This window comes from Protopterus annectens, chromosome 10.part0 (assembly GCF_019279795.1).
Source record: "Protopterus annectens isolate FY-2018-M chromosome 10.part0, PAN1.0, whole genome shotgun sequence".
Taxonomy (NCBI): domain Eukaryota; kingdom Metazoa; phylum Chordata; order Ceratodontiformes; family Protopteridae; genus Protopterus; species Protopterus annectens.
Window position 1 is genome coordinate 1,726,813,160 of NC_056744.1, and position 16,647 is coordinate 1,726,829,806.

General features: G+C 38.2%; 1 protein-coding gene and 1 long non-coding RNA gene across 4 annotated transcripts in view; one reads left to right on the plus strand and one right to left on the minus strand.

The window, feature by feature from the left end:
• LOC122813963 (zinc finger protein 665-like) overlaps positions 1-16,647 on the minus strand; it is a 275,262-nt gene that overhangs the window by 127,600 nt on the left and 131,015 nt on the right. Inside the window, exon 1 of one of the 3 annotated variants that reach the window (XM_044086516.1) lies at positions 5,789-6,223. The exons of the other annotated variants lie outside the window; for them this stretch is intronic. The gene's annotated coding sequence lies outside the window, so the exon portion shown is untranslated. Of the gene's footprint in view, positions 1-5,788; positions 6,224-16,647 lie in introns of those variants that run through there. 3 annotated transcript variants of the gene reach the window in all.
• LOC122813968 overlaps positions 6,438-16,647 on the plus strand; it is a 67,173-nt gene continuing 56,963 nt past the window's right edge. The window contains exon 1 of the long non-coding RNA XR_006366749.1: positions 6,438-6,868. This is a non-coding gene — a long non-coding RNA (uncharacterized LOC122813968). The remainder of the gene's footprint in view (positions 6,869-16,647) is intronic.

A 16,647-nucleotide genomic window follows, 5' to 3' on the forward strand; every position in this document is an offset into this window, starting at 1 on the left:
TGTGCAGCCATGATTACAGGAACTTTGCATTCTTCTGGTATAGAAATGGGGCCTTTAGGAGGTGAGAGGGGGGTAAAGCTAGTACTGAATCTATCTGTTCATTGCTAACTTTTTATGTTTAATGGAATCTCTTTAGACACAGATGAAGAATTACATTTTTTACTAAAAAACAGACCTTGTCTTGTAGACAGTCAGTTTGTTTTACTTAATTGCAACTAAGAATGTTCTGATACCAAAAGCATTTTTCTACATTCTGGGTCACATGATGGTTGTGATGAAAAATTCTCAGGAGATTACTACAGTAAAACTGAAGAATTTATCTATGAAATCTAGATGGCTTAAACTCACACATTACAGATGAAACATTCTAGATGTTATTAGAAGGATGAATTAGACTGTCTGTTGTTCCAAGGCAAAACCTACATGTAGAACAGTTGGAAGAGCTACACTTTAATGGATATAAAGACACAAATAAGAGATGAGGAAGGTGAATAAAAGTGAGGGACTGCACTGGAAAGGTCTGACCATTAGAAACCACACAGTACAATAAAGGCTGCTTTACAGTAACAGACAAGCTGCAGAAGCAGCTCACACTAGGAGTGTCTCACTAAACAGGAATAACAAACATGGTACCAGTGTACAGGAGAAAGGAGGGGAAGCTAGAAACAAACCTACCACCGCAGAGGGGAAACTAGAAACAAGACACAGTACCAACACAGAGGGGAAACTAGAAACAAAACCCAGACACAGTACCAGCACAGAGGGGAAACTAGAAACAAAACCCAGACACAGTACCAGCACAGAGGGGAAACTAGAAACAAAACCCAGACACAGTACCAGTGCAGACGGGAAACTAGAAACAAACACCACGCATGGTACCAGTGTACAGGGGAAAGTTTAAGTTTCAAGTTATGTACTTTTTTTAATTATTAATGAAAAAGAAATTATGATTGGGGATTATGTCCAGTTTAAAGGCAGATATACATGCAAATCGAAGTGGTTTGTATGTCAAGCAAATCCTTCTATGTTGGAAGCACTACAAGAGAATTGAACGGAAGGATATATGAGGATATATGAGCATAATTATTCAGTAAATATGAAAGGTGACAAAAATGCATTAGAGAAACATTATAAAGAAAATGCATGTGATGTAAATTTTAAATTCTGTGTTTTAGATGAAGTGTTGAATGTTGATAAGTTTAATGCAGAGAAGAACTTGGGTGGAAAGAATACGAATGGCAGGTGAGGCTGAATGCCTGCCATCCACCTAGGTGAAATGATAGAGAAGATTTTGTAGCTGTCCTAGAAATGTTTGCATCATTAATTATTTTGGTCATGTGTTTTGTATTTCCTATTTAAAGTGTTTGAACACTGTAGTCACATTATTCAGTCTGAAGAAGTCCAGTGCGGACGAAAGCGCTTACTGTTTGATGTGTATATTTTGTCGTTAAAAGGGAGCTTCATTTTTGGGCTCATCTCTCTGGTTTTGTTGTTACATTTTTTTAAATACTGTATTAACAGTGAAGTCTGAACAAGCAAACAAGAACATAAAGACTTTTATGTTTTATTTACACAAAACATTTGTCCCAGTAATTCTGAGTGATTCTCATTTCTTGTAGAATTATATTATAATACTTATATTTATAGAAGGCTTATGGATAATTCAGTTGAAGGCCTAACAGAGGCTATGGTGCCAAAACTGAAGGCAAGTTTACAATTCTTTATGTCTTAGAACCTAAATTTATTTATGGCAGAAGGATATAAAGTTGCCAGCCAGCAGCTTGAAGTCCCTGAGTAGTTTTATATACATTGTAAAATAAACAGATAAAACTTCCAAGTCATACCAAAAGCACCTGCATGAAGCTTGTTCCTTCAGGTAAGAAAGGAGTTTAGGTCTAAAAGTGCTGCTGTCTGGTGGGTGGTACAGGACAGTAGGGAGTTGGTTCCAGGTGGGTGAAAGAAAAGATTATCACTACATGCAAGACTTACTCAGGCTTGTCTACATCTGAGGGTCCGATCAGTGACTATAGAACATGTCACGTGGATAACATGCAGGATCTGTGACAGCTTGTGTCACATATGTAACGTAGAAACCATTTATTCATACACCTTGACGGAAACATGCCGAGTGCATCTTTCAGAAGTGGAAGCAGGTGCAGAGCGACTACTTTCTTTTTCATTTTTTTAATTAATTTATTTTTTTCTAAATAATATCTATACATTTTATTTGCATCAAATTTAGAAAATGTCAACAAAACACAAATAACTATACCTACAACTAGCATAACTATGTACAGCGAATACTAAGTGTGTCATCTTTATACAATTACTACTAGCATAACTATGAACAGCGAATACTAAGTGTGTCATCTTTATACAATTACTACCAAGAGTATCTCAGAAATGCCAGCATGGAAATTAATGTCACTACAGTACTGACTATTACCCCAAAACACCTTGTGCCCGGGATGGCTGCCTCTCGCCAGCATGGAAATGAATGTCACTACTGTACTGTTACCCCAAAACACCTTGTGCCTGGGGTGTCTGCCTCTCTTCTTCCCACCCCAACATGTCAAAGCAGGACACAGCGCCTTTCTATTCTAAAGCCAGGATTATTCAGTAGAATAACTTTATTATATTTGTCTGGCATGATACTGCTGTTCGGGAATCCATGTTGTCTTGAAGAAAAATGGGCTCTCTACTAAAATGTCACCCTCTCAAAATGCCGAGTGCAAACAAGCCAAAAAAAAAAAAAAGACTGAAAACACAGGAGAGGAGCGAATCTCAAAAATTGCTCTTCTTTTTTAAACTTCTTTTCCAAGGGGGCAAGACCCTCTTGCATTCCCCATGTGAGGGGCAAGCCCCCCACAACCCCCAGAAATATATATATACTAACTCCAAAACTGCCAGCTTTTGGAGAAAAAGAAATACTCTGAGAAATGGCATCTCGGACTTCGTATACAGAAGTCTGATCTTTTGGCCATTAAGTCTGCATATTACAGGACTCACTTTTGGGGGTCCTGACATCAAATGGTTACAAAAAAGGGCCCACTGAAACTTCTGCACCAATGAGACCCTCTGATCTTTTCTCACTACTTAAGCAATGTTACACAAACTAAACAGCAAACATCTGCACTGGGAAGAGGGTGAACACCTGGGTGAGAGAGGCAATTAGTGATCTAAAAGGGGAATTTTTTAAAAAACTATTTGCTACCTCAACATAGGTTCACTTGGACGACATTTTAAGCTTAGCCAATTTCCCTTTTGGTGCTTGAATTAACATTTCCTAATTGGTCTTCCCCATCCCATGGGTGATAATTATATTTTAGCTTTAATGATCATACGATAGATAGTTTGAGGGGACCCACGTAAGGGATACAGCATTTAGGAACTGCCTGTATCCATTAGTAGCATGAGGGGCAATCCTGGCATGCATTTTCTATTACCCATCCTTAGATCCAAATTGCATTTGAATATGGACAGGGATGAGCTGTGTTTTACTTGAATGAAGTGTCTGTTCTGGAACAGTGGTATCCGTCTTTCCACACCATTCTGTTTAGGTACCTGGAGTGCGTATTTCTGTTCTGGAACAGTGGTATCCGTCTTTCCACACCATTCTGTTTAGGTACCTGGACTGCGTATTTCTGTTCTGGAACAGTGGTCTCCGTCTTTCCACACCATTCTGTTTAGGTACCTGGACTGCGTATTTCTGATGCCATTTGACTTGCTGATGTTCAGTAGGTCCATCAGTATTGGGTCAGAAGATGCCTTGTATGCCAGACACAGGTCACCTCTTAGCATTCTGTAGGATATTGAGTATAGTGATAAGGCTTTGACATGGTCCATGGAAAACCTTTTGTTTAGGACTGTTATCTTTTTAGTAAAGTATTTCCGTGGGCATTCTAGTTGCTGCATGTGTTTGGAATGATACATGCCAAAGTGGCCATTACACAAAATGAGTGACCTAATGACGGCTTCGTAAAGAGGGACAATAACATCTCTAGATCTAGTTGCAATCCATTTGTTCATAAGCTGTCCAATATAGAAAGACTATGTTATGACACTGGGCACAAGTTTTCACATCACAGACTCCTTGCACACATTTTTAGGGCCAAGCATACATGTATGTGTTCTTTCATTCACCTTCCTGCTTATATTAAATTACATTCCTTGTATACTACAGCACCACTTGTCAAAATGTGTTTTAAATGTATAGTTTTAAACGTTCTTTTAATAAGCAATTAAACAAAAGGTATGAACCAATAATGACAAAACAACCCATTTCAGAAAAGTTCAACCATAAAAGGCCACTCAGACTTCTGTCATTACAATCCAGCAATATCACTCAATAAGCACAATCTCTGTAGAAGTAAAAGTCATCCGAATAAATCCACATTAAAGACATCTGTAACTAATGAAGAGGTTGCTACTGGCAAACAGCTTTACATTTCAATGTTTCATCTACATATTCAGTCCCTGCTGCCCTTGAAGAATTAATTACCTATATTACATTAAAAAATGGCTAAGCTGGTAATATTGCAATAGGGAGTAACTGATAGTTATTAGGAATCTCATACAAAGGGGGATATACTCGGGAGTGTAGAACCCCTATCCCTCCTTAAAATGCACCAAATAATCAGCAATAAAATGGGCAGTGCAATATCAGCACCCCGTCTACATGGTGTGGGAGTAGAATCCACAGCCTTCTGCACCAAAGGCAATTATGCTACTAACACTGCTTTCATATTCTACAACACAAAAAGTGACTGCCATTCGATAAACAAAACAGTCACACATTGAAAATAGACCTAGCATGAGCAACAGTAACCTTTCTTTCCTTGAAGCTCACAATTCCATGAAAATGAACTGAAACTCATAATCCCTTGAAAAATGTACTGAAACTCATACTCACAATTCCATCAGCAGTCTGGTAGTTGGTGTAGAAGATTCAGGCTCTTGTCTCTTGTAACCAAGTTACAGGGTCAAGCCTGATTCAGTTAACTGTCTGACCTGTTCTCCCCCCTAACTAGGGCATTACACACCATACCTCTCAACTTCTTAGCATAAGAAATCTGGACAAAGCCTAAAATAATGGAGGGGGGGCAAAGGCCCAAAAATAGGGACAGATTTTAAATACTGCTCCTACAGACTTAGAAAGTTGCTAGAATAAGAGCACTGGTCTTATCATGAATTTTCTGAAGGAAATGAAGTCTGAAACTCAATAGTATGACATTATTTAGTTATTTCAATCCTTAGTGATTTGCCAGAAAACCACAAATGTTGTGGAATAGGGAAAAAATATGAGCAAAAACCAGGACAATGAAAAATTCTGAACAGTTTTGAGGTATGCATACCTCTCAACCTCTTAGTGCAAGAAATCTGGACAAAGCCTGAAATAATAGTGATACAATGGCCCAAAATAGGGATAGATTTAAAATATTGCTCTTTTTAATTTAAAAAGTTGCTAGAATTAACAGGATTTGCATTAGCATGTATTTTCGTAAGGATATGAAGTCTAAAACTCACATCTGCACTGGGAAGAGCTACTGTACTCACACCAAGCATTATTCTTCAGCACCTGAAAACACAATCTACAGAAGTTAATAGCCCACTTTCTAAACTCCAAGACTGTCTGAAAATACAGAATGTTATGTAAGCATTCATTACTCATTAACAAAAAAATAACTATGAAACATAGACCTCTCAGTCTGAAAAAACAGGAATAAAAGTTATGATTCCAGCCTGCATCCCAGTGGGTGAACCTGTTACATCATGAAATCTCCCTTACCTTATATACACTGAGTGCCTCATGCAGGAACAGAAAACTATGGCTGGAATGTCTGGGAACACAAAGGACACAAATAAAGGCCTCATCCTCCTGGCAAAACAGCTCCAATCTCTTTCTGTGCTCCCCACATCACTGCTCTGTTCTCATATGTACACCACACAGCTTCTGCATTTCTATTTGAAGTCCGTTTTCTGTTTTATGTGCTGCAACTTCAGTCCCTGAGATCTTTAAAGTGCATGCATCAGCATTCAATTTGCTCAGGTCTTTTTGCTGGGAATATCTTATCTAAATTTAGAAAAAAGGCGTTGTTGCATTACTTCAAACTCTGTCAGTGTAAGCCCTGTAGAACTGGTCTCCACAGCTCAGAATCAATACAGATGCAAGAGAATTGAATGACTGCAACATTAAACTCATAACCTGCATTCAGAAATAACAATGTTTTTTTTTTCCTGGTTTCATTTTTCAGAGCACAGGAAGCAAAACTTGTCAGCAAATGACCGCCTACATTTAAAAGGGCAATGTAGCCTTAAAGGACCACTACGAAAAGCAGCACACATTTACATCTCCAAAATACATTTTCTTCCCCTATGCAATGATCCCACCACTCAAAAATGCAATTAAAACTAAAATAAGATATTTTATTCTCTATTCCCATGATTGTGAGTGAGCGACTATCGGTACTGCAAGCCATCTTAAAAAAAAAATTACTCTCACGCTTGCATAAGCCTCCGACAAGTCGCCCATCAGTCAGACTAGCTATTTACAACATATACGCTTTCCTCTTCTGTTTTCTCCCTGGAAATGCCCACGCTATAATTATGCACACCCTCAGAAGCATCAACATTTAATTGTGCCCTTTACACTGCCTTCCTATGAGTATAGAAAGGCCCATAACAAAAAGCAGGAACTTCTTTAGCGGATAGCTGTTGATGCACGGCTTTGTTTTCCTATTGGATTAGAGCATAGCTACGGACTTTGCAGAGACTTACTTTCAAAGTGTACGAGCAGCCGTTATTGTCGGGAATTAATTGCACTTATTTTCTGAAGCTGTACAGCCGTTTTGGATCATGCTGCATGAAGGTACTTGTGTACAGTGTTTTATTTCCGATATTTTTCGCAGAATTATTATCAACATAGCATCACATGCAAGCACTAGAGATTGGTTGCCCGGGACAGCTGATCTCAGTGCTTTAGGTTGGGGCCAAAGTATTTTCCATATTTTGTACAAAAAGCAGCGTGGAGGCAAGATATCTTTAAATTAGAAGCAGAGAGGTGTTTAAATACTGCAAGCCATTACCCACTAATCTTACTCAGTAAAGTTGAACCTTGTATGTTTTTATTTTTTTTTCTGTTGCTGATTGCTTTGCTTGCAGCAAACACTGGCAACAGAATGATGCTGTGTTTGAGAGAGAGCAGATTGTTGAGAATGTGTGTGTGACAGAATGATGCTGTGTTTGAGAAAGAGCAGATTGTTGAGAGAGAGTGTGAGTGTGTGTGTGTGTGTGTGTGTGTGTGTGTGTGCGCGTGCACGACTGTACCTGCCTGTAGTTCATAGGTTCATAGGTAGATACTAGGCTATCTGCCCTAGGGCATTTATAAGCCTAGCCAGACTGTATTTGGCTTATGCCTCCCCATTAGATTAGCCTACTGTGCCTCTGTAAAGTAGGTCACAGAAGGTACCCTTTTAAGATTAGTTTACTGTGCCTCTGTCTAGCAGGGACACAGGAGAGATCCCAGGAGTGAATTTGCGATTTCCCACCCATGCGTCCAAATTTCGCTTGAAGAGGGTCAGCGAGGGGGCTATGTCTAACATGAATTGGGATTCTATTCCAGAGTGAGGGGAGCCTTTGGGAAATTAATCTGTCCCTCCAGCATGTCCTATTTATTTTTGTGCTGAGGTTTAGGTCCCTGGAGCATGTAAGTCTAAAGGACTTGGAATTTTTGAGGTGGAGCATGTCCATTAATTCTGGGTTTGACATGGCTTTGTAAGTCAGGCATAGATCGCCTCTGAGTAGGCGGTAAGCAACTGAGTAGAGCTGGAGTTTCTTTAGTCGAGCTGCTTAGGACTTCTGTTTGTAGCCCATGATCCTCTTGGTGAGGTACTTTTGGGGTCTCTCCAGTTGCTGCAGGTGTCGGGTAAGGTACATCCCAAAAGGGGCATTGTATGTAATTATGGGCCTGATGAGTGATGAGTAGAGGGGCACAATGACCTCTCTTGATGTAGATGCGAACCCTTTCGTGATAAGGTGGGCTATATAGAAGGTCTTTCTAATCACTTTGGTTATCAAAGGAGAGATTACTATCTACGTTGGTCCCCAAATCTCTAATTACTTCTTCCGTACTTAATGGATTACCACCTATGTGGTAATTTGTGGGCACCTTGTTTTTCCCAAAGGGGATGACTATGCACTTTTTAGCATTTAGCTTGAGGCCGTGGCTCTGGCACCAAGCATCCGTCTCTGTGAGACCCTTTTGGAGGATGCTTGTGTCAGTTGGAGATTCGATTATGGCCCCCAGTTTGCAGTCATCTGCGAACTTTGTCAGCCATAATCCCCCCGTGTTAGCCTGAACCTCAGAGAAGTATATACCGAACAAGAGAGGTCCCAGAACTGAGCCCTGTGGGATGCCACTTGTAACTGGTTTGGATTTGGACATGGCACCTGCGATTCTGACCATGTGGGTTCTATCTCTGAGCCAGTTTGCAACCCATCTTGTGATATAGGGGTTGATATTTAAGCTGGTAAGCTTATTTATGATGCCGGAGTGGGGTATTGTGTCAAAGGCTTTTGCGAGGTCCAGGTAGGCTGTGTGGACTACCTTGCCCTCATCTATGGCTATGGTAACTGTTTCAAAGAAATCAACTAGGTTTAAGAGGCAAGATCTGCCCTTAACAAAGCCGAATTGGTCTTGTCCAAGAAACCTTTTATCGAGGTATAACCATAGCTGATAAATAGCATGTGCAGTGAAAAGCTAACTCCCGAAAGATAAACTTGAAGAAATTGTTGTAAACTGCCCAGCTGAAATGGATTCATTTCGCAAACCTGTATAAGAAAACATTTTTTTCACTTGCAATACTTCAGACACCTTGCAATTACTTCTCCCTTTTACACTTCAATCAGCTCTTGCACTGGTTATTATCGGGTATAACTGGTCATAAGTATCTAGGAAAAACTTCTATACAAAATCAAAATGCGATGACGCGGTAGCACAGTTTCGGTTTGATAAATCAATGCCATCAATGCGGTTATAACCGAAGTGATAAAATTGCTTTTTTTTCTGATCTGTTTTTCTATCTTCCATTTTGTTTGTCAGTGGACTAGTTGTCCAGTGTGCTTAAAGAATTGTGACACTATTTACTTACATTCCTGCAAGCTTTTGAGTGTTTTTACTAACTTTAAGAAGGGAGCGTGCACACGCATACACACACACGCGCACACACACACACGCGCACACACACACACGCGCACACACACACACACACACACACACACACACACACACACACACACACACACACACACACACACACACACACACACACACACACACACACACAGTAACAAAACAAGGTAGGAAGTACAGCAAATGGTTCAGAAAATGTTTTACATGTCTTGTTCACTGTGGCATTGAACTGTGGTTGCAAGTCATTCACTACACTTCCTACCTTGTTTGGCGACAATTTTAACAAGGGCAGTTATTGATGTATGTCTTCACATTTCCTGGTTAACTAGTGTTGAAGTGTTGTTGCAACGTAAACTGGGTGTCTTGTGATGCAGAGCCTGTAGGCTCATCTTTAACACAGGCAGCATTTTTGATATCAGAGATTTATATTGCATTGTACAATGCCTTCTTTGGACCTTGAATTTACCCTTTGCGAAGCTCAATGAACAGTAATTTTTGAGCAACTTTCCATATAAAGACAGATATGCATTTAGAGACCTTTGATTACAGCAGTGTCCTGACACTACAGCACACTACTGTTGTACTTTGTTACTGAAACTACTAATACTGTCAGTATTTTGAGTTACTGATTTCTTTGCATTCAGAAAGTTAATTTACAGTCTTGTATTCTGTCATTTTTCCCAAGGCTGATATTAACTTGAACTGCAAATCACACAGAATTAATTGAGGTGGTATAGAGCACTGAATATTCCTTCTGTTCTGTGAATGTTTGTGTTGCTTCCATAATAATCTCTCACCTATTGTATGCAATGTTCAGTTGTAAAAAAAAAAAAAAAATCAAAATCTTCTATTTTTTCATCTGTTAACTTTAATGTTCTGGATACAGTTATACCATAGTGCATCATTTACTGTGCATATTCAGCCTACATTAAGACAAAGTGGGAACATGGTCAAAGGCCATCTTTTAATGTGGATAAGTATAATTTCATATTTTTAAATATATTTATATAATTAGATTAAAATAGATTATATGCCATGTATTATAATTTTAAACTGGAAGCCAAAATATATTGTATATTAAATCTTAGTTTAGTTTTGAAATTCTATATTTTCTTTGCAAATATTTAAATGTATGTTCCCATTCGGCCTAGGAGGAATTAAAGACAGCAAATATTAGTTTGTGTTTACCAAATATAATTTTATACAGGGAACCTTTCCTCCATTATCTATTATAGTTTTCAGATGTAATCCTAATTCTGTTAGGATACAATAAAATGTGACCAACAGTGTTTATATGTAATGTATTGTATATTAGAATACATACACATATATGGGCCTACTTTAGATAATTGAAATACCACTTAACCAATTTTCATAATGCTGAGACGACTTAAACCAAAAAACACATTTCAACGACCTCACAGAACACGACTGGCAACTCCGGGTAATTAACCACTTGGCCATACTACAAAATTAAAACCAAAGCAAATTAAACCCACCCATGTGGGGGGCTATGCACTCCACACCACCCCTAACTAAATATACCAAATCTGAGACTGCACTACTGGGGGGTATGGGGCAAAGTTCAACATGGTGGCCAAGTGTTGCCTTACCTGGGGGTTCCAGTCAGTGTTCCGAGAGGTCGTTCATCTCGGCATTATGAAAGTCTGGTAAGTGCTCTTCCCTCACTCAAACTCAAATGTGCTTAGATAAGCTGTGGAAGTTGTTTGCCTGAACTCACATTTGAGTTTGAACACAAGCAGCACCCTACCTGAGCTACAAGGTGCTTGAGTCCTTGGCTGACTGTGGGTTGTCAGGTGCATGGGACTTCAGCACTTGTAGAACATCAATTTCCTCTGTATCTGACAAGCATTTCTGCTTTGCCAGAAATGGCTTGCAACCTCTCTCTTAACAAGGTTTACACATTATGGAAAAGGCCATTGCAGCCCATAGTGCCTTTTTAGGCACAGTTTATTTAATGGATATAGAGTGCCTATTTCTGGGCATAGTGCCTATCATGTATTCAGCCTTACTGGCAGTGGCTGAAGAGTATCCATAAAGATATAGTCTCCTAATGACACATTCCTTGGGACACCGTACTTAATGAGTTAAGATGTCTAAATCACCATAAACAAGAAAAACTACCACATCATGGCTAGTTACAGAACATCCTTTATTTCCCTTCTGAGGATCTTAGCGATTTGACACATTACATGAAATCCCCATTAAACCAAACACTTTTCTCCTAGGGGTACTTAAACCATTCATCAATAAACTGGCACACCTACACTGCCAGTGGTCGGCATGCCCAAATCTTTCATGATATTATACATGTTAACCTGCTTGTACAAGTAGTTAACTATCCTACAAGGGGCTCCAATGTCCTTGATCTAGTCCTTACAAATATGACACCTCCATGCACATTTCCATATACCCATCTCACCTTGTTAGATTACTGACCTTTTCCTTTAAAACTGGTGGTACTTCCCCTGTAACTATCAGGCACCTGACTTTACTTCTGCAGTAATCCTCCACCAACAGATTCCATTGCTAAAACTGCTGCCTATGCCTCTGACTCATACTAGCTGTATTGATAAAGCAGGCCCTATCTGCACCAAATATTAAGGAGAAATGTAATAAACCCTGCTGGTGGGACACCCACAATGAAATTGTTTAAAGGAAAAGGGCACCCACACATTGTAATATCCTCCACATTTGGAATGCATTTTCTCCTAGTTTTGATCCTGTTGTAAAAAAAAAGGTGTAAAACACAATATCTCCAACTATTTATGCTATCTTCTACACTATAGCATCATATGCCAAATTAAAACTTATGCTCAAATAAGTGGTTGGTGAAACAGAGCTCTGGTTGCCAGAAGCAGTTGTCAGTGCAACTATTAAACACTTGTGATCATTTTCCCATCAGGTAACCACACACAAATTATGTGCTAGTTGTCAGAAGATATGAGCTGTTCGACCTACATCAAGTGTCTGCATCCTTCCCACGCCATACAAAATATTACTGATGTTATTTAACTAGCAATTTCATATGCCCCACCCTACCTTCACTGTCAGAATTACTTTTTTGATAAACATTTTTTAACACTGTAATTTATACATTGTTATATGTATATTCTTTTTTAATAGTGAACAAACTATTTTATATAGCATATTTAGTTCATACAACTGTCTCTGCTCGACAGTGGTACAGGAAAATAACTTTCTTCGGTGGAGTCAGCCAGGGAACCTTGTTGGCTAGGCTTACATAGGCCCTTGGGCCGATAGCCTAGTACCTACCTATGAATCTATGTCTTTATGGGGGTGTGTCTTCTTTCATTTCATGATCATGAATATGCCTTCCACATGTCTTTATAAGGGGGACTTTACAATGTTATTGTATCTGTTAAAGTTCTAGTGTTCTGGGACGAAAGTGCTTATAGGTTCATAGGTTTACACTAGGCTATCTGCCCTAAGGCATTTATAAGCCTGTTTTATGTGGATTTGATAAAGCTGTGTTTTATGTGGATTTGATAAAGCTGTGGTTTGCACTTGGACTCTTTCTGGATCGATTTTTTGGCTTGAATAAGCATTCTGCTACTTCAGTGGGGAATTTAGCTGCCCTGTTTGGCTTTCTGTTTTTTGAGCTAGTTTTTTCTTTGTATTTTTTATTTTTTCCATACATTTGCTAATTAGATTACATTCACATGAAATAAAACTGTTACAGTATCAAATATACTTGCGCATCAATAGATGTCGAACAATGACAACTTGAAGGCGTGCATTACTACCTTGCCAAATAGGTAATAGATCATGTGATTAGTACTTAGAAATTCAAAATAATGGAGGTGAGGTAAGGAATTTGGTAGCGCAGAAAAATATTAATATTGTAGTTAAGAGGTGGGGCATAAATCAGGTTCAGAGACAATTATGTATGGCTATCCTCAGGTCTATCCTAAAAGTATGGAAGTGGGACTTTAGCAGTGTCAAATGACTATGTATATGGCTGAAGATCCTACTAAAACTATTCACATATTGGTAAAGATTAGTCACTGGGCATAGGATTTGGAAAGAAGGGAAATGGATTGATGATATGGTTAGTTGATGATATGTTGTGGTGGCTGTTATACATTTTATTCTTCTTAATGGGACGTTAGAAGTATGCAGAATGTGGGCATCATTTCTGTACACGCATGATGTATGAAGGCAAATTGAAGCAACAAGATTACCTCTAAATGACCTCCAACATGGTTTAGTAGGGGAAGTGAGATTTTATATATATATATATATATATATATATATATATATATATATATATATATATATACATACACACACACATATACATATATATGTGTGTGTATATATACATGTACACACACATTTATATATATATATATATATATATATATATATATATATATATAAATATATATATATATATATATTACACACATTTATATATATATAATATATGTATATATATATCTATATTATATATATCTATATTTTATATATATATATATATATATATATATATATTATATATATCTATATTATATATATCTATATATATATATATATATATATATATATATATATATATATATATAAAATATATATATATATATATATATATATATATATATATATATATATATATATATATATAGATATATCTATATTTTACACACACACACACACACACACACACACGCACACATATATATGGGTCTACTTTACATCGTCGACATTTTGGAATGCGAAATGTCAACCTTGCAATAAAAAAAACACAACAATAACTTACCTTCTCACTGCCCTGCCCCCACCCTCGGAACTTAAATATACCAACTCCGAGATTGCACTCCAGTGCGGAACATGGAAACTTTCCATTCCGCACTGTATGGAGATGACGGTTCTGCATGGTCAACATTTCGAATATCGATCATATGGTCTCGGCCATATGGTCTTCGACATTCTGAAATGTCGACCATATGAAGGGGACCCATATATCTACATACATATGTGTGTGTATATACACACATATACACACACACATTTTTTTTGGGTGGTATTTTGCAGAACTTGCAACACGAGTGTAAAAGTATCAGTAGCGCTTGTGGCCAACTGCTCAAGTGTAGGAGGTGGCAGGTCTGCAGGACACTCTTGCCCATACTTAGAAAGCCCCTTTATCTACCACATTAGTTTTGAAATGTAAATAAACTATAAATGTATTTAGGTATCAGTGTTATTTGTGTCCCTCTGTTCCAGGTACATGTGCCAAGGATACATGCCAGCCCAGAGAGCAACAACTCACCTAGTTGGTTAATGGTATGGGCCATTGTTCTTCAGCAGGTCTGATGTCTGGGGCAGACAGTGGAGTACCTCTAATAGCCATGGCAGAATTCATTTATTGTTCCCTGTCAGGCATTAAGCTGTTGACATATGCTGCATCTGGTCCTCAGTAACATGGGATATGATATACTATTTCATTCCTAGTCTTATACTCTGTTGGGGGTGGGAGATCTCCAGTTTGGTAGCTGTGCCATTACACACCCAATCATCCAGGAAGTCTGGTTTCTGCACAATACCAATATCTCCACCATTAGTAGAATCAAGGACTAAAATCTCTACCCCAGAGGTAAAGATGGTAATGACATGTTTATAACACAGTTTCTTTCAAACAGATGTACTAAAGTATGTCTACAACTATCTCCCCATCCACAGGTGCACATTATGCTCAACTAGGATCAAGGAAAAACTATAATTCACATGGATCAGCAGCCTGTTTCAGAGAAGGGGTATTCTCTGAGACACATACCTGTACCTTCTATATATTCAGTTTATGCTGCAAGCAAAAGGTTTGTCTTTACAGCTGGTAGTTCTGATAGTATTTCTTTTGTAAATGTGAAGGTGGTCCATCGGAGCAGGATCTGGGGATCTATTAGTATGACAGACCTAGATAACCCATCAACATTCTGCAGGGGACCAAGTTTAGTGATAGGGCATTTGAGGCAATCTGCATATGACATGTTATGAAAGCTGTGCATTCCTTTCTTTTGCTATACAACAATTCAGCAGTCAACATAGAACGTGTTTCAGTGATTTTGAAACTTATTCATTTGGCATTTGTTTAGTGGGAAGTCTGACTGGGTCTTGAGGTACGCATTTTCAGTGGAGGCCTGGGGAGAAAAGCTTCAGATACATATGGATATGGTTAACAGAATGAGAACTTAACAGACATGATAAAGACATAACATTCGAGCACAAATTTTGTACGCAAAGGTAGTTATTTAACTCATTTGTGCCTGTGTAACAGCTTAGCTAATAAGTCTGTTTTATAGAAAGTCTATCTGTCATGGAATTATTTTAAACAGAACAAACAACTGAGTATTTCGGTTGTGCTGGGAGGAAGACCGATGGTGTATATGACAGCATCATATCCAAACATACTTTGAACAGTGAGTCAAACACTGTCCCTGACATGACTGGATGACACAGTTCTCAGTTACCATCCCTGCTGTCAAGCTATACTATAAAACTAATAAACTGTCCAGTGTTCCAAAGTTTACTTACAATTACTCTTGATGACTTCTTTTTTTTTAATTTATGCTTGGCATCTTCTTTTTAGCAAGTACAATTTCTGTTAAGAAAAACAGTTTAGCAAGTATGCTGCTGCCACCATGACTGTAATTTTCTGTATTTATTTACAGAAGCAGTCTGTCTCCAACTCTAGGGAACCCTTTCTTTTCGCTCACTCTGGGGACTTCGATGTGATACTGTACACTACAGCCACATGTGCAACTAAGATGCTGCATGTTTTTAACATCTGTTTTTGTCCCGGCATTCTTTATTTACATATCTGAGGAAACTTTTAACTGAACAAGATTTATAAACTTTTTTTTTAACTGTGTGTGTGAGGTCCATTTGGCTTTAAATACATTTTCTTCTTTAATGCTAAGTTTATTACATTCATTGTCTGGGAATGAATGACAGGGTATCTTTAAAACCTGTTTCATGCCCATTACAACAGTGAGTTGCAGGCTTGTCAGTTTAAGGTGTATTTATTGGTGCATATTGAGGTGGCATAATCACTGCCTAGATGCTTTTTAATTGTGATGTGATTTTTTAATGTCTGTATTTGATTGGATTGCTTTGTATTTAAAAATTTGCCTGCTTTGTTACTTTTACTGTGGTCTGATGAAGCATTATTGTACACTGTGAAAGTGCTTACCAGTTCTTTATCAAAGGTAGTTGCTCAGATGTGGTGGCAGCCTGGAGTTTCTTTTGCTTTGTAAACATAGACATAAGGAAGGGAGCAACTGGGTGAAAACTGGACTCTACTGGGAAATTTGGACAGTTGAGAAACATAGATTGGCTGATTACCTTTAGTGCATAACAAAAACACACACAGCAAAAACTCGAAATCAAGTTGACTTGCCAGGGAGAACCAGCAGTGA